Source organism: Anabrus simplex, chromosome 8 (genome assembly GCF_040414725.1).
Source record: "Anabrus simplex isolate iqAnaSimp1 chromosome 8, ASM4041472v1, whole genome shotgun sequence".
Taxonomy (NCBI): domain Eukaryota; kingdom Metazoa; phylum Arthropoda; class Insecta; order Orthoptera; family Tettigoniidae; genus Anabrus; species Anabrus simplex.
The window spans coordinates 86,882,774-86,909,143 of NC_090272.1; the positions used below are offsets into that span (position 1 = coordinate 86,882,774).

A 26,370-nucleotide genomic window follows, 5' to 3' on the forward strand; every position below is an offset into this window, starting at 1 on the left:
CGACAACTTGGCGTCAGGAAGGCCTATGGGCCAGGAATTGAATTCATCCTCTGTATAACACTAATCAGAGAGAAAAAATGGAAGGGATCCGACAAGAAAATTATTATTTAGCGTATGATGCTACAGTTGAAAATCGACTATGCACAAGTCCTTAAAAGGCACAAAAAACACTATATATATACATATACTATTATATATATACATACAAACTCCACATTAAAAAGATTAATGTGGGGTCTTTCAGTCTCTTAGAGACGAATGTCCAACTCTTCCAGCCAAAAGAGTGCCTCAGTGGTTACCAATCCACGCTCCAAAGTTCAGAGCTCCTGGGCCCCTTTTAGTATCCTCTTCCGACAGGCAGGGGATGCCATGGGTGTTATTCTACCGCTCCCACCCAAGGGGGGTTTATCGAAGGAGCCAGAGAGTTTAAATAATGTTCTAACATTTTCACTCCCAAGTTCTTTTCACTCTTAGGCTTGTCCCATACCAGAATGTTTTGGATGATGCGACAACAGTTGAAATAGGCTAAAAATACCTTGTATTTACACAGCTACTGAACGACATCATTAGCAATTGTTTCCTCTTGGCTCTTTTACCACAACTTGAGAGTGGCGTGGCGTGAGGAACTTGGCACAAGTCGAAGCAATGCCAGGACTCACAATACTCATAAAAGTCAACCTTTCTCACCGAAAAAGGAAGATACGGCAAGTGTCGAAGAAACTAATGCAGCGGGAGACATGCTGACATCCCAATTTGTCCGACTCGTTGGCTGAATGGTCAGCGTACTGGCCTTCGGTTCAGAGGGTCTCGGATTCGATTCCCGGCCGGGTCGGGAATTTTAATCGGTTCTGATTAATTTCTCTGGCTCGGGGACTGGGTGTTTGTGTATATCCCAACACTCTCCTCTTCATATTCAGACGACATACCACACTACCAACCAACCACAGAAACATGCAATAGTGATTACATCCCTCCATGTAGGGTGGCGTCAGGAAGGGCATCCGGTCGTAAAACAGAGCCAAATCCACATGTGAGACGTAGTTCGCATCCGCGACCCCACAGGTGTGGGGAAAAAGCGGTAGGAAAAGGAAAGAAGATGCTCTGATAATAATTTATTTATCTAATTATGAGGATATTTTTATTGAAATGATTTTCACTTCCTTCTTTGTGCAAATGTAGGCTATACAGTTGCAGAATGTTTCTGCCTTATATCTAACTTTATTTGTCACAGTTTGGAGTGGTCAATTTCAGATGTCTCTAGCGGAGGCCATTTCCACTCTGTTGTGTTGTTGCTGGACTTAACGAAGCGAACTGATAAATGACATATCACTTATCTACATAGTATAGGAGGAATTTATAAACGTTCTGTTCAGCCTATCACTGGCCTTGAACTCTGTAACGAGGGAAGGAGGTGGGGAAAGCCTTTGGACGTTGAAACTTAACGCGTGTATAAATGAACAGTGGATTATTCGAGTAAACATGGAGAAGACATTACATAACTGAGTTGGAAACATTTATCGGTAGAATATTTAGTTACGTTGCATTACTTATGTATCTATGTATGTTCAGTTGACTACTTGCATGTGAAAGTACTTATTTCTTGCGCAATATGCAGATGTCTAGAAACAGACTTTGATAAGATTATTACGAATGTTTAGTCTGAAAGCTTGTTACTAACGAAACTGTTTGAAATTCACTCCTCGAATTCCTCGTGGAAAGCTTCTTAATGTGCGTTATAATGTGCATAAATTGAGACCGCTTTGCTTCTCTTTGTTTTGTTAAATAAGAAGGTTCTGATACGAATCTGACACCTGCCATACCAAAAATATTTATTTACGTATGAGTTGAGAGATGGCCGGAATTTCGAAATGAATACGTGAAACACTTTCACCCTTATAACGTAAAGTATTTTATTTCATGCTATTTTGAACTGTTTTATTCTTATATTTAAATACTATTAAGATTAACGCATACAGGTCAGTTCACAGCACACCATTCAAACTGTATACACCATCCATGAAAGAATCGATATCATTCGAGAATCAATTGATAGATGTATTGGCAAGACTCGGAGCCTACAGTATCTAAGTAACTATTATACATGAAATGAAAAACGTTTCTGATGGTATGCGTTTATGTTGAAGTCAAGTGCGGTAAATAATTGTAGATCGTGAAGTTCCACTTTTCACATTATTTTGAAAAAAGTAAACATGAAATTCGACATTGATTGAAATAAAAGTAATTCATATGATTGTTTAATTATGACTAGAGGCATGATTTTTTTGGTTTAACGATAAACTCGATAAAATCATATTTTGAAGCGATTTTGAGATATCTTAAAGAATCATATGATTCTGGTTATGAAATCAGCGATTTTGTTTTCGCGAATTACAGCGAATTAAAGCGATAAGGCCAGTTTAAAGCGAAATGCACTTATTTTGTGATAAGTGCGAAAATGCAGCGAAATTAATTGAAAATAACGATCTTGAAATTGTATTCCAATATCACGCGTGTGAAAAGAAACAGATGACAGAATAACGATTTCTCAATTCGACAGAAGTATCACTTCGTATTAATTAAAATGGTTAAGACCCTTAATGATATGGCCATATACTGTAGAGTGACAGCTGAGGCCATAGTGAAAAGGGCAATTTGTTATTAATATTATAGTTCTAATCAAGATTAAGTTACATAGGGCATAATGAATGATTAGCAATTTTGTTTCTTTTTATCTATCTATCTTTCACATAAATAATTAAAAAATCTCACGAATTAAACATTTTATGAATAATTTTACGAAATGATTAAAGCGAAATTAAAGCGACAGGGTCATCCCTACTTCGCGAAATAACGCGAAAAATTGTTTCCTTTTGGCGAAATCGAACAAAAATTAATGCGAAAAAATAATGCCTCTAATTATGACCCACCAACAACTTCTACGATTTTCAGAACGTTGTTCCACAGCAATTCCATTACGTGTCCGGAAATCTACCGGCGCGAGGCTAGCGTATTTGAGTATCTTCAAATACCACCGAATTAATTTGTAGTGGGTGTGGTTTACTTCTGAGGAAGCGGAGCAAAGTCTTCGTAAACGTAAACTTTCGCTGTAGTTTATATGCTTCACACGGCATAAATCCAAATACATGTTTATATTATTATTATTAGTAGTAGTAGTAGTAGTAGTAGTAGTAGTAGCATGCGTATTATTTCAGGAACAATCAGATCTACACCCACCATCCGGCTGCCTGTCCTCCACCCCCAAATCATCGAAGAAAAAAAGCAATGATTAGGGAATACAATATCTTAACAAACCCTAGATCAGGGCCTCTCACGGTGCATGCGTCCGGTGCATGCATTGTGCACGGTGCAAAAGACGACTTCGCTTGGTTGACGGTTGACCAGAGTGTAGACCCCCACTCCTCGATTTGGAGCAATAGCGCTGTCTCTCTCTTTCCCCACGCCTGTCTCGCTCACTCCCCCTGTCTCCCTCTTCCTCACTTGCTCCGTAGCGCTCCAAATCCAAGCCGAGTTGAGCCGAGCTTAGCCGAGTAGCCCAGAGACGAAGCGTTGGTCCGAGCCGTGCCGAGCGGGACCGATGCACTGTGCACAGGAACTCTGCGCCGCTGTCTGCACGCGTGAGATTTTGGACGTTTGAGAGGCCTTGCCCTAGATTAGCACTGTATTCTGATATTCCTGACCTCAGAATCAACAGACTTCCTTCAAGATATTGTCCTCTCACACTTGGAAATAATCCTACTAGATTTAACGTCATTGATTCCTGGAGAAGAGAATGGCTTCAAAATGCTCCAGAAACATGTCAGCTGTTACCTTGCATCTCTGAGACGGTCCCTGGCTTTGATCTACCTCGCAAGGTATGGACAACACTCAATCGGTTGAGAACAGGACATGGAAGATGTGGAGACTCACTCTTCAAGTGGGGAGTGCAATCCTCACCCGCATGTGACTACGGCGCACCACTGCGGACCATTCAACATATTAGGGAAGACTGCAAAAATAGAGCTTACGAAGGACAGTATGAGGAATTCCTAATGGCAACCCCGAATTCCATCAGATATATCCGAGAACTAAATGCGTGTTTATAACATAGTGATTAATGTAATTATGTTTCTCAGAATGTAACCAAAAAGCCATACGCTAAATAAATTATGTAAATATTATTACGTAAATTGATTAAAGATAACTGAAGCGCAAATTTAAAGCAAAACAGGGTATGTATATATATGTTTGAGTGCGGTATTCTGATGAATTTATGTAAAGACAGGGCACATAGTTGCGCTACAATCAAAGCAAATACACGTAGGCAGGTGTGATCATTCGAAATCGATATTTTTGTCGCGAAATACTGCTGTTGATTTGTTGAAGTTCCTGGTATTTATATTAAACGTGTATCACTATAGAGAAGTTGTACCCTCCTTATCTCTCTTTGCGCTAGAATTTTGACAATATTAAGATCATATAACGTCGACAGAATTACCGTAAAAGGCCTATTGTTTGGAGCCAGAGGAATAACTCCCACACGATTTGTAGTAAAGCGGAGAGAAACATACAAATTGAAAAAAAAAAAAAAAAAAACGACTTCAAGATGAGATTGTAACAACTATTATACAATTTTCAGTAGCAATCGTCAGAAACCATCTGTATGGACGTCACAGTACTTGAAATTTCAAAGGAACTTATAGCTCGAAATGTATTAAAAATGCATGCTGGTGAATTATTCTGTCTTATGGTACGTAATTATTTAGAGAAGAAAGTCATTTACGCAACAAGAATGTTTATTATCTATCACACTTTATACGTATCCCAAGGTTATAGTGTTCTGTGCGTACAGCACCCTGAACTTTATACGTATCCCAAGGTTATAGTGTTCTGTGCGTACAGCACCCTGAACCACGGAAAGTACGTCACCAGCAGCTGTAACTGCCATGCTTGCCGGAGCTCTCTCATAGCGGCCAGCGTCCTTGCCAGCTCTGGATGGTGTGGTGGGTGAGTTGCCGAAATGTTAGGGACAGCATATAGCCCCCATTCCCCAAGCCAAGGGAATGAACTGCTTACTATTAAAATCGCACGACTCCGCTGGGAATCGAACTACGAGGCCCGAAGTTCAAGACACTGACCACTCAGCCATACAGCCGGACGTTTAATGGGAAATACAACGAGATAATAAACTTACCACTACAAAGGAGAAGAATAAAGAGCTCCGAAACTTGGAAGAATGCAGGTACTGGTATCCACACAAGAAAGGGAAGGACCGAGCTCGATAGCTGCAGTCGCTTAAGTGCGGCCAGTATCCAGTAATCGGGAGATAGTGGGTTTTCGAGCCCCACTGTCGGCAGCCCTGAATATGGTTTTCCGTGGTTTCCCATTTTCACACCAGGCAAATGCCGGGGCTGTACCTTAATTACGGCCACGGCCGATTCCTTCCAATTCCTAGGCCTTTCCTATCCCATCGTCGCCGTAAGACATATCTGTGTCGGTGCGTCGTAAAGCAAATAGCAAAAAAAAGGGGGGGGGGGAAGGGCCATAATGCGTTAAAATAAGCTGGCCAAAAAGCATGGATGAGGGACACCGACGTATGACAGAAAAAGCGGAAGAGAGAGAGAATCCAACAGACAGCCACCCATATCAGGAAATCTAACCGCTCGGCCACCTAATAAGTTCTCACAAAACAATAATTATGACAGTGAATGTTATAGTGTTTCTGAAGAGGCGGATTGAAGCTTTCGAAATGTACAGAAGAATGCTTCGAAAATCCCAGGTAGAAATGAAGACCACTGAGGAAGTCCTCAACCTGTTAAGAAAAAATGACCTAGAACGTAGGAAAGGTATTCATTCCCCTCCCCGACGGGGAGGGGCGGGTCAACTAAAAGGTATCGCCTTCTCTCTGGCCAGGAGATAAAAAAACGAACTTTTACCAAACATCAAGGAGCGAAAGCTCAGGTACATCCATCAGACACATCATAAGAGGTGAACGATCTGTGGGGAGACAGAGAAATCTCTGGCTTAACTCCATGAATTATTTTTCGTATCCGTTTGGTGAAGAAAATTTAAAATTTTAATAATGTTTAAATATGCCAACAATTTTTAACTGTGGCTAGTACCTTAACACTCGTATGTGATGTGGTTTGTCACGATCTGTATCCATTTACACAGGTGAAAAGTTATATGTAGCCTGGTGGCAACACTATGCAGTAGAGGCTTAAAGGCTAGCACTGCGGGTATGGACGAACTTCTATTGAAATCTTTCAAGCCGCTGTTTCACGAGTAGGGCCTAATCATAATCAATAGTATCGCCAACCTTCGTAGGGAGACTGCGTCCTAAGAATAGAATAAGTCAACATTAGCAATTATGTCAGGAGACAACATAACTGGAATAATCGAAGACAATTTGTACCAAGCGATACATACAGAATAGATACAGCTGAGCATCTTCTTCATGGCCTTTTGTCCAATCTATTGGGGTCAGAAATTGATGTGATTTCGGTTCAGTTTTACAACCGAATGCCCTTACTGGTGCCAGTCCTATGAGGAAGGATGTATTCACTATTGTGTATTTCTATGGTGGTTGGTAGTGTTGTATGTAGGTGAAGAGAAGTGTATTAACACAAACACCCAGTCTCCAAGCAGGTAAAATCCCCAGCCAAGCCGGGAATCGAACCTGGGACCCTCTGAACCAAAGACCAATACGCTTACCATCAGCTAAGGAACCGGACTTATATTTTCTGAAATGTGCATTCCTATGTACTTGCATACACGGTCAAAAAATGACACTTTTCTTACTCGTGATACATACAGTTTACTTTCTCGGTGGTGAAAACTCGGTGGAAAGTTACATTCAGACTAGGGAGCGAGAGTCACAGCAGTGTTTATCTTGGTGATGCGTGTCTGAACTTGATGAGTTTATAAGGACAGGATAGGTCGTTCTCAAAACATCAATGATGATAAAAGAGAGATTATAACGAACGTGCCATGGCTCCAAGTAGTTATTTCCACGTTTGTTAATCACGGCCAATGAGAACCTTCCTCATTAAACGAACGACGGGGCGCCTAGCTGCGCCGTGGGCAATGCTTACGGCTGACAGAAGACACTCGGCAAGTCGGAACGAGACAGTATCGTGGGTTACACGAGAATTAAGTATTCGTCCCAGTACATTATGATATAAAGGTCCGGCTCCAAGGCTAAATGGTTAGCGTGCTGGCCTTTGGTCACAGAAGCTCCGGGTTCGACTCCCGGCAGGGTCGGGAATTTTAAATATAATTAGTTAATTCCGCTGGCACGGGGGACTGAGTGTATATGTCGTCGTCTTCATCATTTCATCCTCATCACGACGCGCGGGTCGCCTACGGGCGTCAAATCAAAAGACCTGCATCTGGCGGGCCGAACTTGTCCTCGGACACTTCCTGCACTTAAAGCCGTACGCCATTTCATTCATGATATAAAGGGTATTCCGTTCACGAAGATGTTCAAAGCACTGTAAGGTGGTGGTGATTTTTGTTTTAAGAGGAAGTACAACGAGGTAATCATCCTCTCTGAACAAATAAGTGGAAAAGAAATTTAAAATATAAAACAAAATTATTTATTCAACAAAGGAATTTGGAAACGCAGTACAAAATAAAACAAAAAATAATGATAAAACTAGGCCGAAAGGATTACTAACGTATCAAAAGGGAACGTACGTTCCCTGAGTAACAGTACACTTGTAATTTATATAGCCTTGATAAGTCCACTGTCGCACATAAAGCGGATGACGAGATCAGCAGTAGTCGCGTCATCGGCTAGTATGCGTTCGAGTGTTTCCTGCAGGCCGAGGCTCCGTCTTAGGCCAGAGAGATCGGCGCACTCTGTGAGGATGTGGGCCACGGTGAATTCGGCACCACAAGAACACACTGGGGGGGTCTTCCCTCTTTAGGAGATAAGAGTGCGTGGATCGTAAATGACCTATCCTCAGCCTGCACAGTACTATGGCCTCTCTCCGTGAAGGTCGGAAAGAGGACCGCCACACGGTAGTTGTCTTCTTAATTGCTCTCAGCTTGTTGGGAGTTCGGATATCTAGCCACTCCGATTCCCAGAACGCCAAGATGGTTCGACGTAGCTGAGAACAAATATCCTTAGCAGGTACATTGACAGGTCTTGGAGGTAAAAGTGCAGCTTCCTTTGCTGCTTCATCCGCAAGTTCGTTTCCCGCAATCCCAACGTGGCTTGGAAGCCACGCGAAAGTAATTCTGGTGCTAGCATCGCTTAACCTGGCTAGGTCATGTATCTGCTGCACCAGTGGGTGTTGCGAGAAACAGGTTTCAATAGACTGCAGAGAGCTTAACGAATCGGTACACAACAGAAAGTGGCTTCTTTCGTCACGCAGTGCAAACTGCAGAGCCTCTAAGATGGCGTAAAGCTCTGCAGTATACACGCTACATACTTTAGGGAGCGAGATCTTCGTACTCATATCATCAATGACAAAAGAGCAACCAACATTATCTCCGATTTTAGAACCATCCGTGAAGATAAGTCTCGCGGCCGGATATTGGTGAACAAAGTCCTGGAAATACCTCCGATGAACGGAGGAATCCGTGTTCACCTTGGGTCCACGGAGCAGATCTAGACGTATATCTGGTCGCGGAACCAACCACGGAGGTACCTCGCTAAGAGTTCGTTCAAGACAACCACCGATATCAATATTCAAATCATGACACAAGCTATCAATCCGAAACCCAATCGGCCGTGTGGCATTCGGCCGGTCTTGGCACCGCTGGTGGTATTGGGTGCGATAGATGCATTGATAGCTTGGATGTAGCGGCATTTCACGAATTTTGGCAGCGTACGTTAGGAGTAACTGCTGCCTCCTTATCCGTAAAGGTGGAACTCCCTCTTCAGCGAGCAGGCTGGGAATGGGGCTAGTACGGAAAGCACCCGTTGCCAGCCTTACTCCACTATGGTGAATACTGTCTAAAAGGCTCAGCGTAGATTTTGATGCTGAGCCATAAGCCGCACTTCCATAGTCAATTCGGGAGAGGACCGTCGCCGTGTAAAATCGTAGCAGTACCGCACGGTCAGCCCCCCACGAAGTGCCGCTGAGAAACTTAAGCATGTTAAGTCTCTTCATGCAGGCAACCTTTAACTGACGGATGTGGGGCTGCCACGTAAGTCTCTTATCAAAATGGAGACCCAGGAATTTGCAGGTGTCAACCACTGGTAAGACACTGTTTCGCAAGCGGAGCTCTGGTTCGGGATGCACAGGCCGACGTCGACAGAAGTGTACAACTGAGGTTTTCGCTGCTGAAAATCGAAAACCATGTTGCAGGGCCCATCTGTCGACTCGGTTAATAGCTTGCTGTAGCTGTCTCTCTGCAAACGCCACCCTTCCGGAGCTGTAATGTAGAGCTAAGTCGTCTACATACAGCGATGGAACGACTGCGGGCCCAGCAGCGGCAACTATGCCGTTGATGGCGATTGCGAACAGCGTGACACTCAGTACCGATCCCTGAGGTACTCCATTTTCCTGAACGTAGTATTGAGAAAATGCATTCCCTACTCGGACTCGAAAGAGACGGAGGGACATGAAGTTCTCAATAAACGTTGGCAAATTTCCCCGAAATCCCCACTGGTGTAGAGTGGAGAGAATCCCATATCGCCAGGTAGTATCGTAAGCTTTTTCCAGGTCAAAAAATACGGCGACTAGGTGTTCCTTCCGGAGAAAGGCCTCCTGAATGGCGCTCTCCAGTCTGACCAGATGATCAGTGGCAGACCGATGAGAGCGAAAACCACACTGGTAGTTAGACAGGAGGCCCTCCCTTTCCATGGCCCACACAAGACGCCGGTTAACCATCCTTTCAAATAGCTTACAGAGGCCATTTGTAAGGCATATTGGCCTATAACTATCCAGAAGTTTTGGATCTTTACCTGGCTTGGGAATTGGTATTACAATTCCCTCACGCCATTGAGATGGAAACACTCCCTCACTCCATATTCTGTTGAATAGGGTGAGGATATCCTTGAGACATGTGTCACTCAAATGCTTAAGCATTTGATTATGGATTTTGTCCGGTCCAGGAGCCGTATCTCTGCATAGCGCAAGTGCACTTCGCAATTCCCACTCCGTGAAGGCCACGTTGTAGGGATGCGAAGCACTAGAGGCAAAAGAGAGATGGTGGGCCTCTGCTTCGCGTTTAATTGGAAGAAATGCAGGGTCGTATCTCCTAGAGCTGGACGTATCTGCGAAATGTGACGCGATGTGGTCTGCAATGACTGAAGGAATCGTAACTATATCTCCATTCATGGAGATTCCGGGTACTGAGGGCACATTCTGTATTCCGACAATACGGCGGAGTTTTGTCCACACTTGTGATGACGGAGTATGTGCCGTGATGGATGACACATACTTTTCCCACGTAGCTTTCTTACTTTCTCGAATCAAAAAACGGGCCTTCCCGCGCAGACGCATAAATGCGATATGATTGGCCATTGTAGGATTCCGACGATAATGCTTAAAAGCCCGTCGGCGATCACGTATGGCTGCTGCAATTTCGTCCGTCCACCATGGGACCTGTTTTCGGCGACGAATACCGGACGAGGAAGGAATTGTTTCCTCTGCAGCAGCCAAAATTCCAGTAGTAATGGAAGAGACGTGGTCGTCAACAGACTCCAGCATATCATCGGCCATCACTGCGCGTTTTGTAAATTCTGGCCAATTTGCCCGCCGAAGTAACCAGCGCTTGGGTACTTCGGACTGTCTTTGATTCAAGAGAGACAGAATTATCGGGAAGTGGTCACTATCACAGAGGTCGTCGTGAACTTGCCACCGTAGCAGGGAAACTAGCGCACGGCTACACAAAGTGACATCCAGGTGTGAGAATGTGCCATGCGCGCTACTGAAATGTGTCGGTTCCCCTGTATTGAGCACACAAAGATCAAATAGGTTGATCATTCTCTCGAGCTTCCTCCCCCTAGAACAGGAAGACGGAGAACCCCATAGTGTGTTACGGGAGTTCACATCCCCCAGTATGAGGAAAGGAGGAGGCAACTGAGCGATCAAATCTTGTAGTGCATGCATATCAAGGTTATAATCCGGTGGAAAGTACACGTTGCAAACCGTTGTCATTACTGGCAACGGAGTGCGAACTGCAACTGCATCTAGCTGAGTACGGAGCGGTACTTCTTCGCTGAAGACGTCGGAGCGAACTAGGGTACAAACGCCCCCAGTTGCCGCGCCATCCACAGCTACTCTGTCTTTGGAATAAAGACGATATCCTCTCATAGTCGTGTCGTGTCCAGGTCTCAAACGAGATTCCTGTAGACAGACTATGGAGGCCGCATAGACGGATATCAGTTGACGTAACTCAGCCAGGCGACAGTGGTAACTACTGCAGTTCCACTGCAATAGTGCCATTGTGTGGATTGGTAGTGTTGCGAAATTAGGACAATTGCTTGCCCTTCTTTTTGTCAACTACCTGCCATTTTCCGCCGTTGTTGTCGGTATTGTCGTCACCGTCCACGACAATGAGTGGTTCAGTCTCCATTCTCTCCTCAGAAGAAGGAGGCGCAGTGACTGGACCCTCCGCGGACGGTGATCTCATTGGTCTGGAACAGTGGGCCTTCTTTCTGGGAGAACTAGGTTCTCCAGAAAGTGATCGAACAAGAGGGCGTCGGGGCCTCTCGCTCTTGCCCACCGTTTCTCTCTTTTTGGGAGGAGAGCCGGCAGATGGCTTGCCGGATTTCTTCGGTGATCCTGTGGACACCGGCTGAGTTGGAGAAGGCTTCTTCTCCAATTTTTTAAGGGAGCTCTGTGGCTTCACCTTCTCCTCCTTTATGATCTGGGCATTGGAAGGAGGGCTGGACTTTCCAGCCCTATTTGGGGAAGTCTTTCCCCCCGCCCTGTTGGGGGAGGACTTCCCAGCCGAACGTTCCTGGGAAGGGCCCTTCCCAGGCAACGTCGACAGTAACGCTCTTTTCGGTGCTTCACATGGTGAAACTCCAGTTTCTTTACTTACTGAATTTTGTTGCTGGCTTTGACTTTTCAATGCATTTTCAGTACCGGTGTTCTGTACAAAACTCTGTGGAGTGATCCGTACGTTTGTGACCTTTTCCGCGAATGAGATGGAGAACTCCGGAGCAGCCATGGATTTGAACTTCCTCCGGGCGTCTGGATAAGATAGCTTATCCAGCGTTTTTATCTCCTAGATCTTCTTCTCCCGCTTGAATGTGGGGCACTCCTTGGAGATTGGAGCATGCGTACCCGGGCAGTTGACGCACACAGGTGGTGGTGTGCATTCAACCCCAGCATGCTCGCACTTCCCACACATTTTGCAGGTCGTCGAACCTGTACATCGCAATGAGGTGTGGCCAAACTTTTGACAGTTATAACACCTCATTGGTGCCGGAATGTACGGACGAACAGTCAGACGATACATTGCTACCTTTATTCGTTCAGGTATGGTCTCAGCGTCGAAGGTAAGGATGAAAGCACCCGTATCGAGTAGCTTATCACCCACACGCCTCTTCAACCTCTTCACGTCGGTTACACCCCGACGTGCTAGGTACCGGATCATCGTATCATCGGAAGACTTAACCAAATACCTGTGGAATATAACTCCCTTGCAAGAGTTAAGGGTTTGGTGCTTCTCGATTTTCACCTCTACCTTACCGAATAACTTGGCTTTAAGTAGCCGTCTGGACTGTTCAGCCGTAGATGTCTTGATAAGTACGGATCCATCTCGGAGCTTGCGCATCTCGTTGACTTCACCAGCAACTATTTCTTCGATGGAATTGCTTATCATAAAAGGACATTCGTCAAGGAAACTTTTACCATCGACCCTGGAAGCAACCAGGAATCGAGGAAGACGTTCGTCACTCATGTAGTCTACAGGAACTGGAGTATACCGCTTACGTTTCTTAGCAATATTTGACGCTGTTTTTTGAAGGGTGCCACCCTTTGTAAAAGAAGGAAGAGAAAGAGGTTCCATCTTTTGTCCCACGAGTACTCACGGAAATAAGAGGTCGACCTCCGGCAGAGCCAAGGAGATTTACCGGAGGCAAGGCTATATACTCCAGAGGGCGCCCGGTATCTGGAGGGGGTCGCTTGGAACTACTCTCCCAGTAGCCATGCATCACCTCGCCACGACCCGAAACTTGTGATTGGGGGAGGATAAAACCTCCGTACTAACCTAATTATTTTTTTAATTTAATTTTTTAAATTTTTTTATTTTTTTATTTTATTTTTTAAATTTTTCTGTAATGTCTAACCTAATCTACCCGAGGCAGAGAGGGTGGCCAGACAGGAAGAGGAATGAAATTAAAGATGGTGAGAATAGAAGGGTAGAAATAGTGATGAAGAATAAAGAGCACAGACACCTCTCTAGCAACTCGGGGGACACCTTGTTAGTCTGGCCCTACACCGAGGCCTATCCAGCATGGGTAACCCTGAGCTGGCACAGCCCTCGGGATCAACAAGCACACAAGCCCCCACACCGACGTCAAGGTCATGGTGTCCCTAGAGGGGGCAAAGCACTGTAACAAACGAAGAACCCCAACCCCATGGCGCAACAGCCTCGAAAGGCCATGGCCTACCAAAAGCGACCGCTGCTCAGCCCGAAGGCCTGCAAATTATGAGGTGTCGTGTGGTCGGCGCGACGAATCTTCTCGGCCGTTATTCTTGGCTTTCTAGGCCGGAGTCGCTATCTCACCATCAGGTAGCTCCTCAACTGTAATTAAGTAAGATGAGTGGACCTCGAACCAGCCCTCAGATACAGGTAAAAATCCCTGACCTGGCCGTGAATCGAACCCGGGGCACGCTACCCCTACACTAGACCAACTACAATTAGCCTATACTACGCCAAAGTAATTGGTTAGGCGGCCGGCTCCTAAGCTAAGTGGTCAGCCTATTGGCCTTCGGTTCAGAAGACCCGGGGTTCGATTCCTGGTCGGATTAGATATTTGAGCGCGTCTGGTTAATTTCCCTAGCTCGAGATCTGTGTATTAGTGTTCGTCTTAATACACATTTTTATTTAGTTTATTAGATGACTAGCCTATCTCACGTCGCGAAATTACGGCTCCAGACCCTATCTTACACTTAATCATATAAGGTGAAAAAGTGTACATGATTTTACAGCATCTACAATAGAAAAATTAACAGTAACTATGTAAAGCTACATGTAAATGAGATCATCACTAATGATAACACAAGCAAGACAAAATAAGAGTTGGAATTCTTATGCTTCTTGATGAAGCAGACGTACTGGGAGACGGCGTCACAAGGAGCTTAAATGCAAATACAGGTGAAGCGAAATTCGCGCACTCCTCACATGCCAGCAATAAAAAATGTCTCTCACAAAAGATCGTCCTGCGAGCATATCCGGCAGAAAGAGAACGTTGAAGAATGGCAATCTGGCAACACTGTAACCACATCTAGGGTAACTACGTCTGTCAGCACATGTTAGTCATGCTGTACAGTTGGTGCAGTGAATAGAGTTTTGGGTTCGCATGCAGGAGGTCGAGGGTTCGATCCTGGGTTGAGGCACCTTTTTTATTTGCTAATTTTCATCGGACATTACGTACTGTAATACAGTAAGACACCGTTTCTTAGGTCACATGTATCCTACATTTACAAAATTTAGTAACGCTGACGGCGTCTTTCAAAGCTGACCAATGAAAAAGAAAGTTCGTCCATTTGTAGGATCGTAGTATGTAAGTGCAAATTGTTTCTAAGGGACCCGCTGCAGTCGCTGTTGACGATTAAGATGCCAGATACCGTACCACCTGGACTACATCTACGAAATCAAAAACATATGCCTCAACCCAGGATCGACCCCTTGACCTCCTGCATTCTAACCCAAAACTCTATCCACTGCACCAACTGGACAGCACGATTAAAATCTGCTGATAGAGGTAGTTACCCTACATGTGGTTACAGTGTTGCCAGTTTGCCATTCCTCAACGGCCTTTTTTCTCCCGGATATACTCGCAGGACGAACTTTTGTGACAGACTTTTTTTTATTGCTGGCATGTGAAGAGTCTCGCTGCGACGCCCGAGTGCGCGAATTTAGCTTCACCCTGTATAAAACAATATTTCCGTTTTGTTCTCTACGTAGGTTATAACTACCTATGCATTGTTTAATTTATGCAGTTTTGTTAGCATTACCTATTTCATTTTGTAGTTATTTCACAAATAGTCGAAATCATAATACAATTCGAGCTCCAGATTCTCTCTAGATAAATTAAGGAATTTTCGTTACATTAATCTCAGTGTTTAAATAGTTAATTATGGAATACAATAACACAACATACTGTAAATGAAAAAAATCCCCAAATTTTAGAACCGAAAGTAGACTATAAAATCCCATGACTATAACTTGACAATAAACAACCATTTTCTCTCTCATTCATGCATTCTATTCACACAAAAGTTACTGGAAGTGCTTATAAGATGACGCTGGCATGAGGTTTTAAATTTTACTTTAGAACTTCTTCACAAGAAACCACAATGGTTGTGCTACCATGGACGCACCACGTGGTGTTGGCATTATTTCAATAGTGACCGTTCAGACGAGGTGGTGGTCACCCCAGTGGTAGCATGACCAGAATTATCGGTGGCAGGAAAGGCGTTTACATGTTTACCTGTTTACATGGTCTTAAAACATTCAGACGATACGCGATTTTTTGTGCGACCAGACTTGTGTTGTACGTTGTTACGAGTCTTAAAGAATGAACACAGAAACATACAATTCTACTTCTGATGTGGACTCATTGATACAAGAAGTCCAGTCGAGGCTTACTTTGTAGGATGGGAATACCGACGAAAATAATAACCAAATAAGGATTTGAAGATGAAAAAAGTGGGAGGAGCTGGTACCATTGTTGTAATCAAATGCAGAGGAAATTGAATTTCACATGTTCACTTGACTTTAAAGTTGTATTAGGAGGACCAAAAATAAAATAGATGCAACAAAAATATGATTAATGATGTATTCTTCCACTTCCCAAATGTCATTGGGAAGTTCATTCCACCAGCTCGTGGCGGTCACCGTGACCATTGGAGTTCGATGTACATTCAACACATAACACTACCAAACACCAGAGAAACACGGAACAGTGGATACGCTGCCCTCGAGACAGTAGAGGAGAGCCTCGCTGAGGTCGGGGAGGAAACCAATTCTCGACTGTAAACTGACTGAATAATAATCATTTTAAAAAGAAGATTTCATTCTTCTGAAAACCAACGGAGGAGTAACTTTTATTACTGGCATCATGCAAATAAACGAGCTCGAGGATTTAAGTAATTCTGTCTTGTAAACGGTTGAGGATGCCATCAAACGTTGGCAGTCCATTACAAACAATGGAAACAGATGTGGGCTAGATCAAACATATAAAAGTCGAACCATCACGATTAACGACACCACAGCATGGTCAATTAAATTTGTAAAATAACTAAGTTGCAGCTAAGCACTTCACACAACGAGCTAATTGAATACGCGGGCGCGGGTTGTAACTGAAAGCTTACTTTCGGGAAATGGTGAGCTCGAATCCCACTATCAACAGCCATGAAGATAGTTTTCCCTCGTTTCTAATTTTCACACAAGGCAAATGCTGGGGCTGTTCCTTAATTAAGGCCTTGGTCGATTTCTTCCCATTCCATCGTCCTGCCTTTACCGAAAGTTTTCAGAGTTAAAGCGACGTAAAGTACTAGCAAAAATAAAAACATACCTCACAAGTGGGCGGAGGTAACTCCATGGAAGCTTCAGAGGCATCACTGAAAGAAACTTGCACACACATACGCTGAACTATATAATGAGCACAACATTAACTAAAAATATTAACTTACGAAAAACGAGGACCCCAATGGCAATGAGTAACTGAGAGTGTGAGAAGTATGTCCGATGAAAATGAGTCAACGAGCCCTGGTCGCTTTGTACACTGGTAAACTTAGGGATATCACACAGTACGTCTTGGTCTGACACCGAAATTTCGTCAGAGCACTGTCAGTGTACCCCGCTGACGTGAGAAAGATAACATTGTCTTTTGACCTTAACTTCCAACGTAAAGACTTACACTCCGGCGAAAATTGGCCACTGACTCACCAGCTATCACGGAGTGAAGATACGGCACAATCTACCTATAAACTGCAAGAAACAACCCATGAACTACGTGTGCGTGCAAGTCATAAAGTAACAGAAACAGTTCATCTCAAGAAACTGTCTTCATACTATGACATTTCAGTCAATTAAACTTGTTATTCCCACTGCCGTTGTGACATTGCACATATGTCTTCAGATCGATGTACTGTACAATATGCCGTGTGGTATTGTAACGCCTATTCACTCAGTTTTATGCAGTTTTTACGCTTTCTACATGCGTTTATTTTTGTTAACCACATCAGCATCATAGAAGACAATGGTTCAATCGACATTAGACATTCATTGATTGATCAGTATAATATATCGAATATACTATCATTACAGAACCGTGACAATCCTATATCACGTAAACATAAACAGGGGTCGAATGACAGACGAAATGAATAGAAGTACTATTGATAACACACACCTCCGCCACAACCTGTGATAGCCGAGCGCGCAAAAAGCTGGATGAGGAAATAAAAATGGCGTATGGCTTTTAGTGCCGGGAGTGTCCGAGGACATGTTCGGCTCGCCAGATGCAGGTCTTTCGATTTGACACCCGTAGGTGACCTGCGCGTCGTGATGAAGATAAAATGATGATGAAGACAACACATACACCCAGCCCCGTGACAGAGAAATTAGCCAATGATGGTTAAAATTCCCGACCCTGCCGGGAATCGAACCCGGGACCCTTGTGGCCAAAGGCCAGCACGCTAACCATTTAGCCATGGAGCCGGACGAGGAAACAATTGCTCGTTTAGACGGAGGTTCGAATCCGATGTAAGATAAATACTTTAAATTCGTTGTTAATGTCCGTGTGAGTTGCAGTGATGAAGACAAATCTTAATGATGATCAGTTCTCATATTGCAGGTACACTTGTTATGTTTGCTTTTAAGTAATTCTTAAAATAGCTATTTGTAGTAATGTAAGCTATTACCGACGGAGGTGCAATGGGCTTGTGTAAGGCCATTTCGCTTCCAAACTGATCTTGAATCTAACAAGTTCTGAACTCGAAAGTGCAGACAGGTTTAACTTGCTGTAAACACCACAGTGTGCTGAACAAAGGTGTCTCTTTTAAGCCCAGATAGTTGCAACCATTCCCTACGCGTAGAGTATGTACCTATTACTTGGTTGAATGAGTCCAGCATAATGTTGCGGCAGGTATTCACAATGCGTTTGTTCGTAGTCGGTGCTTACGTGGCGATTTATTATGTCTATTTTTTATAACTACCTTATAAGGATATCTGAGATTTCATAAAAGTCAAAACCGAGCGTGTTGGTCCTGCGGTTATTATCGTGCATCTGTGAGTTTTTGTTCGGGAGATAGTGGATTGGAACCCCACTGTCGGCAGGCCTAAAGATGGTTTTCCGTGGTTTCCCATTTTCACACCGGCAAATGCTGGGGCTGTACCCTAATTAAGGCCACGACCGCTTCCTTCCCACTCCAGCCCTTTCCTATCTCATCATCACCATCAGACCTATCTGTGTCAGTGCGACGTAAATGCAACTTGTAAAAAGAAAAGAAAAAAATCAAGCTTTCTTAAAGAATGCCTAGTCGAGTACGAAATCTTTCTTTCTTTCTTTCTTTCTTTCTTTCTTAATCCGTTTACCCCCATGATTTGTTTTCCCCTCGGACTCAGCGAGGGATCTCACCTCTACCGCCCCAAGGGCAGTATCCTGGAGCCTGAGACTTTGTGTCTGGGATACATCTGGGAAAATGACCACTACCTCGCCCAGGAGGCTTCACCTGCTATGCTGAACAGGGGCCTTGTGGGAAGATGGGAAGGTAGGAAGGATTAGACAAAGAAGAGGGAAGGAAGCGGCCGTGGCTCTAAGTTAAGTACCTTCTCGGTATCTGCCTGGAGATGAAGTGGGAAACCACGGAAAACCACTTCGAGAATGGCTGAGATGGTAATCGAACGACTCTGTACTCAGTTGACCTCCCGAGGCTGAGTGGACCCCTGTTCCAGCCCTCGTACCAACCCGGGCTTCCGGGGGGTGGCAGCTGATCACATTAACCACTACACAACAGAAGTGGACCGAGTACGAAATGAAAATGAAAATTAAAAAGTCATGCGTGAAGAAGGGTTTGTACTCTTACTGCTCTCAGTATCCTGGTATATCTACCATGCATAATTTCACTCAGATACTTGAAGAGTGCAAGTTCAGGTATTGTAACTCTGTATTCACGAGTAGAGTGAAAGTTCTCGCTTCGAAAAACTACTGACGTGTTACGGCCTTATGGCCGGGTGCGATGGTTTCCCATTTTCACACCAAACAAATGCTGGGGCTGTACCTTAATTAGGGTCACGACCGCTTCCTTCTCGTTCTTACTTGTTAATCCTTTCCTGTCCCATCGTCGTCGTAAGACCTATCTGTGTCGATGCGACGTAAAGGTAAGGTAAAATAAGGTAAGGGTTTATTCTTCCCGAAGGCAGGTCCGAATCTCGGCAGGGGTGTGCCTGAGTCGGAGTTTACGTACGGTAGGGCGGGCAGTTCCTTTCCGCTCGTCCATTCCTTTACTCCCCACCAACAACGCGTGGCAACCCATCCAAATGTTGACCACACCCAATGTTGCTTAACTTCGGCGATCTCACGGGATCCGTTGTTTCAACACGGCTACGGCCGTTGGCATGCTACGTAAAGTAAACTTTTTTTTTTCTAGTTGCTTTACGTCGCACCGACACAGATAGGTCTTATGGCGACGATGGGACAGGAAAGGGCTAGGACTGGGAAGGAAGCGGCCGTGGCCTTGATTAAGGTACAGCCCCAGCATTTGCCTGATGTGAAAATGGGAAACCACGGAAAACCATCTTCAGGGCTGCCGATAGTGGGGTTCGAACCTACTATCTCCAGAATACTGGATACTGGCCGCACTTAAGCGACTGCAGCTATCGAGCTCGGTATAAAGCAAACTGAAAAATGTGTAATCAAATTGGTCATATTTAATTCATTTTCGATTTGAACACATTTAATATATCTTGGCGGGTTCGATCCATAATGCCGAACACCGATGACGATAGTACCATGTTAATATTCTGAGGATAGAAAGTCCATTTGATTTTTTTTTTTTTTTACAATTTGCTTTACGTCGCACCGACACAGATAGGTCTTATGGCGACGATGGGATAGGAAAGGGCTAGGAGTGGGAAGGAAGTAGCCATGGCCTTAGTTAAGGTACAGTCCAGCATTTGCCTGGTGTGAAAATGGGAAACCATGGAAAACCATCTTCAAGGCTACCGACAGTGGGGTTCGAACCCACTATCCCCCAGATGCAAACTCACAGCTGCGCGACCCTAACCGCACGGCCAACTCACCTGGTAAGTCCATTTGAGTAGGCTATTCCAACTTTCAGAACGTTGTGAAAACTAAACAATAATAGCAGATCGCTGTATGTTTTGAACTAACGGAAGTAAAAATGACTCCTTACTCCAAACGTTCGATAGTTCATAAAACGAATGATCAAACACTACAGTGCATTCATAACAGGTTAGCTAAAATATGCTAACCCTTATCTTCACTGATGTTGCCCGGGTGTTTCATGAGAACTGTGATCAAAAGATAAATGTTTAGTAAACTTGTTTCGATGGCCAAAAAAAAAAAAAAAAAAAAAAAAAAAAAAAAAAAAAAAAAAAAAAAAAAAAAAAAGTTCAGGAGCACCGAGCAAAATGATTTCGCAACTATTAGAACCACTTATTAGACCCGTTACACACAGTCCAAGTCACAGAATATAAGTCCACGCTATGGATATTGCAATTATATAATAAAACATAATTTAAGGGGATACATACTGAAGTAATGCTGGTTGTCAATCGGCAAGGTTATCGTCGGGATTGCAGAGAGTATCAGACTTACCTGAAAGGAGAAAGGTAAATACATTATTACTTACAACCTCTAGGTTGCACAAAACTGTACAACAGTATTCACAGGAAAACGACATGCACATCGGTTACCAGTGATAATTCATAACTAGACAGTGAATTTATATGCTGTATAAATCACCAATATAAGCATGCAACTATGCTGCCGAAAGTGGTTGAATATGCATTTAAGAATGCACTTATTTTCATGCTATTAAACACTTATATTAAATGACAACGTAAGATCTTTACCACTGTAGACTCACGCGATTCACCCACATCAAAACATAAAATCATGATCATGAATAAAAAACTGAATTAAAAGACATCACACTACTTACAGCTGCGCCTGTTCTACAAGTAAAAAAAAGTGCCTAGTTTGTGAAACCTATTATTCTCATATCTATTAACTTGACCATGATGGAAACTAATGGTCCGTATTGACATAATTATAACACTTAATTCTGTCCAGGTTCCGCCTAGTCAATACAATTCTAGATGTTGATTATGCCGGCCAGGCAAGAACATTGATTAATAAATTTAAGAACACGAAGGTTAAAATCCTTAGTATTTTAATTTCTGAATTGTATTGACTAGGCGGAACCTGGACACAACTAACTGTTACCTATCAATCTGTCAGCGTTAAAACAATGTGCATACGTCTCCTAGATAAGACACAGTGAATTAATTAATACGCATGATAAATCAACTGTCGTCCACCTCTGTGGGGTAGTGGTTAGTGTGATTAGATGCCACCCCGGGAGGCCAGGGTTCGATTCCCGGCTCTGCTACGAAATTTGAAAAGTGGTACGAGGGCTAGAACGGAGTCCACTCAGCCTCGGGAGGTCAACTGAGTAGAGGTGGGTTCGATTCTCACCTCAGCCATCCTGGAAGTGGTTTTCCGTGGTTTCCCACTTCTCCTGCAGGCAAATGCCGGGATGGTATCTAACTTACGGCCACGGCTGCTTCCTTCCCTCTTCCTTGTCTACCCCTTCCAATCTTCCCATCCCCCCGCAAGGCCCCTGTTCAGCATAGCAGGTGAGGCCGCCTGGGAGAGGTACTGGTCATCCTCCCTAGTTGTATCCCCCGACCCAGAGTATGAAGCTGCACTTGAAGCGGGAGACGTGGGATCCCTCACTGAGTCAGAGGGAAAAACCAACCCTGGAGGGTAAACGGATTAAGAAAGAAAGAAGTAAGAATGAATGAATGAATGAATGAATGAATGAATGAATGAATAGCCACACAAGTAAACGCACAATAAAACACTAGATAAATGCAACTTAAACACCCTGGTTCATTTCAGAACATTTTCATTGTGAAAGAAAACCCCAAGATATTTTCTTTGTTTAATTCTCACTGCATTAAGAATCTCCTGTGCTTTTTTTTTTTTTAACAGATAGGTTTTACGGTGATGATGGGATAGAAAAGGGTTAGGAATGGGAGGAGAGAGACCACGGCCTTAATTAAGGTACAGTCCCAGCATTTGCCTGGTGTGAAAATGGGAAACTACGGAAAACCATCTTCAGGGCTACCGACACTAGGGTTCGAGCCCTCTATCTGCCGAATGCAAGAATATCCTGTACACTTCCTTCTGGAAATCTATCAGACTTGTTAGGGCAGCTCATAACAACACTTAGATCGAATAAAGCGTTGCAAGTTGACAATAAGGAATAAAATCAAGTTCGGCTCTTCTTACACCAACCCGACAGTACACAGTGGAGGGGTGTCAGCATTTCAGTATGTAACAAGATGTCCAGCTGGTACCTCACTGTAGAATGTGGAGTTGCCTGCCTGTCTCACTCTTACCGTCAACACTCTGGTGTACCTACCACTCTTCTTCTTCTTCTTTTTCACCTCGAGCGCATTTTGGTACCACAACATTGCGTCCAAGCTCTATTAGTAGATGCATGTAGAGGACAACTGAAGTCATTGTTTCAATGATAGCCTACAACTCACTCGGTCATGTTCCAACACAGCATGCTATTCAAGAGCTGTCTCGCCAGCCAACTTATCGGAAGTAATCCATCTCTTCCTAAAGAGAGATGTCATTCATGAACTCTCAAGCAAAACTTTCTATATACATGTGTAGTTCAACGTTAGAGATCTCACTTTTTACGGATGTTGAGAAATCAAATGATTTAAAATGGTCAAAGAAAATCTGTTCGAAGTCAAAGGAATTGTATAGAGCAGCTTAATGGGTATTCTGTAGTAATATAATGAGAAATCCAGAATGTATCTTGATAGAGTCTGGAGCTCGAGTTGTATTTATTGTGACTATTTAGCGAATAACTAAACAATTAAATAAGTAATAGTAATAAAAGTGCAAAAATTTAAAAAAAACTAGTCCGCCTCTGTGGTTTAGTGGTTAGTGAGATTAGCTGCCACCCCCGGAGGCCCGGGTTCGATTCCCGGCTCTGCCACGAAATGTGTAAAGTGATACGGGACTGGAAATGAGACGACTCAGCCTCGGAAGGTCAACTGAGTAGAGGGGGGTTCGATTCCCCCTTACTCACCCTGGAAGTGTTTTTGCGTGGTTTCCCAATTCTCCTCCAGACAAATGCCAGGATCGTACCTAATTTAAGGCCACGGCCGCTTCCTTTCATCTTCCTTGCCTACCCCTCCCAATCTTCCCACCCCCCACAAGGCCCTTGTTCAGCATAGCAGGTGAGGCCATCTGGGCGAGGTACTGGTCCTTCTCCCCAATTTTATCCCAGACCCAAAGTCTCACGCTCTAGGACAGTGCCCTTGGGATGGTAGACGAGGGATCCCTCGCTGAATCCGAGGGAAAAACCAACCCTGGAGGATAAACGGATAATAAAATGAAAAAATTGAAATATAAAACAAATCAAATACTTTGGAATTCATAACCACTGAGTGAGTTGGCCGTGCGGTTAGGGCGCGCGGCTGTGAGCTGGCATTCGGGAGATAGTGGGTTTGAACTCCACTGTCGCCCGCTCTAAAGATGGTTTTCCGTGGTTTCCCATTTTCACACCAGGCAATGATAGCCTACAATTAAAGCCACGGCCACTTCCTTCCCACTCCTAGCGCTTTCGTATCCCATCGTCGCCATAAGATTTACGTGTGTCGGTGCGACGTAAAGCAAATTAAAAGAAATGAAATTCATAACCTACAAAGAACAAAACTTCTAGCATGGAAACATACAAGGTTATTCAACTAAGTTGTCCATCTCAAATAACTTGTGAACAGTTAAAGAATTGTTGAGATTCTGTTTTCACTTTCGGTAATGGTACTACCGGGCTCATAATTGGACTTACGGTGCTTTTTCATGGTTTCGCTATCTTCTGAGATAATGGCACTAACTTTGTTTTTTTTTTTTTTTAAATGGAACTGCACTGTTTTCTACACCTAGCATTAAACCTACAAACATTACAAATTCAGTATCGCGATTATATTGAAAACTGGACTAGTACTTCTCGAGAAAATATAATGTGTTCCGACATGCTTCATTTCCCAGCCGGGGACTGTTCTGTTCGTTTCACGTTACGTATGAAACATGAGCTAGTTGTTGACATGCAGAACTCGCCCGCCTCCTTCTGACAGCTACATGTAGGTATTCGCTCTCATATGCCTATAAATACATTGTGATAAAATGTAAGATTTAACACCTCTGTAGGTAACAGGAAAAGGGAAAAAGGATATGCCACGACGTCTTTATCCTGACGTGACATTAAACCCTACAGGACTGAATGAGCTACACAGATGCGCGGTGTGGGCCGCGTAGTTGTTAGCCTGCGTTCGGGAGATCGTAGGTTCGACCCCCACTATCGGCAGCCCTGAAGATGGTTTTCCATTTTTACACCATTTTCACTTTCATGAAGACAATGACCTCTGCATTCCCAGTCTTAGCCCATCTTCGCCAAAACCCCACCTGAATTAGTGCGAACACAAGGAAAAAAAATACCATACATGACTGATGTCAGGAATACATCTGCTCGTAAAACTGAGCCAAATCCACATGCGTGACACGTATTGAAATACATCTCCACCAAGTACTGGGAAACGTGGCAGAAAAAGGAGAAATATTAATAAACACAAGGAAAGAAAGAAAGAAAGAAAGAAAGAAAGAAAGAAAGAAAGAAAGAAAGAAATGTCTCGTATGAGGGGCAGTAATTTACAAGGAATGTTTGAAAGTAATGGTTGTAGTGGAAGAGAGTATTATTTGAAGAAGTAGTACAGCTAGTCAGGTGTGCCGACTTCGGGTGATTATTTGGGGGGGGGGGGGAGGGGGGGCATGATTAACATGAACACAGACATGTGAAATGAGGAGCAACTATTATTGCAAACAATTCTATATAATAACAATATTCACAAGCAAACAGAAAAAAAAGCAGAACAATAATAGAGCTTGTTTCTCAAATACATTTTCGAACGAGTATGGAGTTTTCAATAATATTCTTATGAAAAATAGAACTTGTTTCATAAGTAAATATTTTGAAGGAATGCTTTAAAAAACAATCACAAATAATAAAAAACTTGCTCCATAAATATATTTTCTTAATAAATGTCCTATTACTGTATAATTATTATGCATTTCATGATACGAAATATGAAAAGCTCTACCACAAGATGTACTGCCTGAACGGTCTCCATTGGGAAATGTAATTCTCTGAAGAAATGCCAGCTTTCTAATCTCATTTCTTGATATAAAGGACCCCTTCTTTTTTTCTATTTACATTAATGATGTCTCCCAAAACCTAACGCACTGCAAATACCATATTTACGCTGACGATGTACAAATGTACCTCCGTACATCTCAAGATCTAATATTTTCGGCCATAGACAAAATCAATGAGGACCTAACATCGTTTTCTTCTTGGTCTGTGAGATGTGGTCTTACGTTGAAGCCAGCAAAAACGCAAGCCATCATCCTTGGATACCCGAAACTAGTCGCGAAGGTCAATCGACCAGAGATTCCATAAATAAGGTTATATAATACTAACATACCATTCACGTCATCAGTATAAATTCTAGGCGTTACTTTCGATGATGACATGTCATGGAAAACGCATATTACGAACATTACTCAGAAAACATTCTCTGCATTGTACATGCTGCGCGGGTATAAATACTTATTTCCTGAAAAACTAAAAAAATTGCTGATAGAAGTTCTGTTTTCCCTCATTTCGACTATTGTGACGTGATTTATAGAGATGCTGGGTGCATGTTATTGAGCAGATTACAACGTGGTCAAAATGCATGTGTGAGATACGTCTGTAACTTACGGTACTATGACCATGTAACTCCTTCATATAACCACCTATCTTGGCCCCGACTAGAAATCCGTCGCACTGTTCATACCTTATGCCATCTCCATAAAATCCTTCATTCTTCACAGCCATTTTACCTTACTTCATATTTCAAATA

At 43.4% G+C, this 26,370-nt stretch overlaps 1 protein-coding gene across 5 annotated transcripts in view; it reads right to left on the bottom strand.

Annotated features, from left to right (window-relative positions):
* The window catches only part of LOC136878816 (phosphatidylcholine:ceramide cholinephosphotransferase 2), a 724,489-nt gene that overhangs the window by 323,776 nt on the left and 374,343 nt on the right, over nt 1-26,370 (bottom strand). Inside the window, exon 1 of one of the 5 annotated variants that reach the window (XM_067152317.2) lies at nt 16,830-16,891. The exons of the other annotated variants lie outside the window; for them this stretch is intronic. The gene's annotated coding sequence lies outside the window, so the exon portion shown is untranslated. Of the gene's footprint in view, nt 1-16,829; nt 16,892-26,370 lie in introns of those variants that run through there. 5 annotated transcript variants of the gene reach the window in all.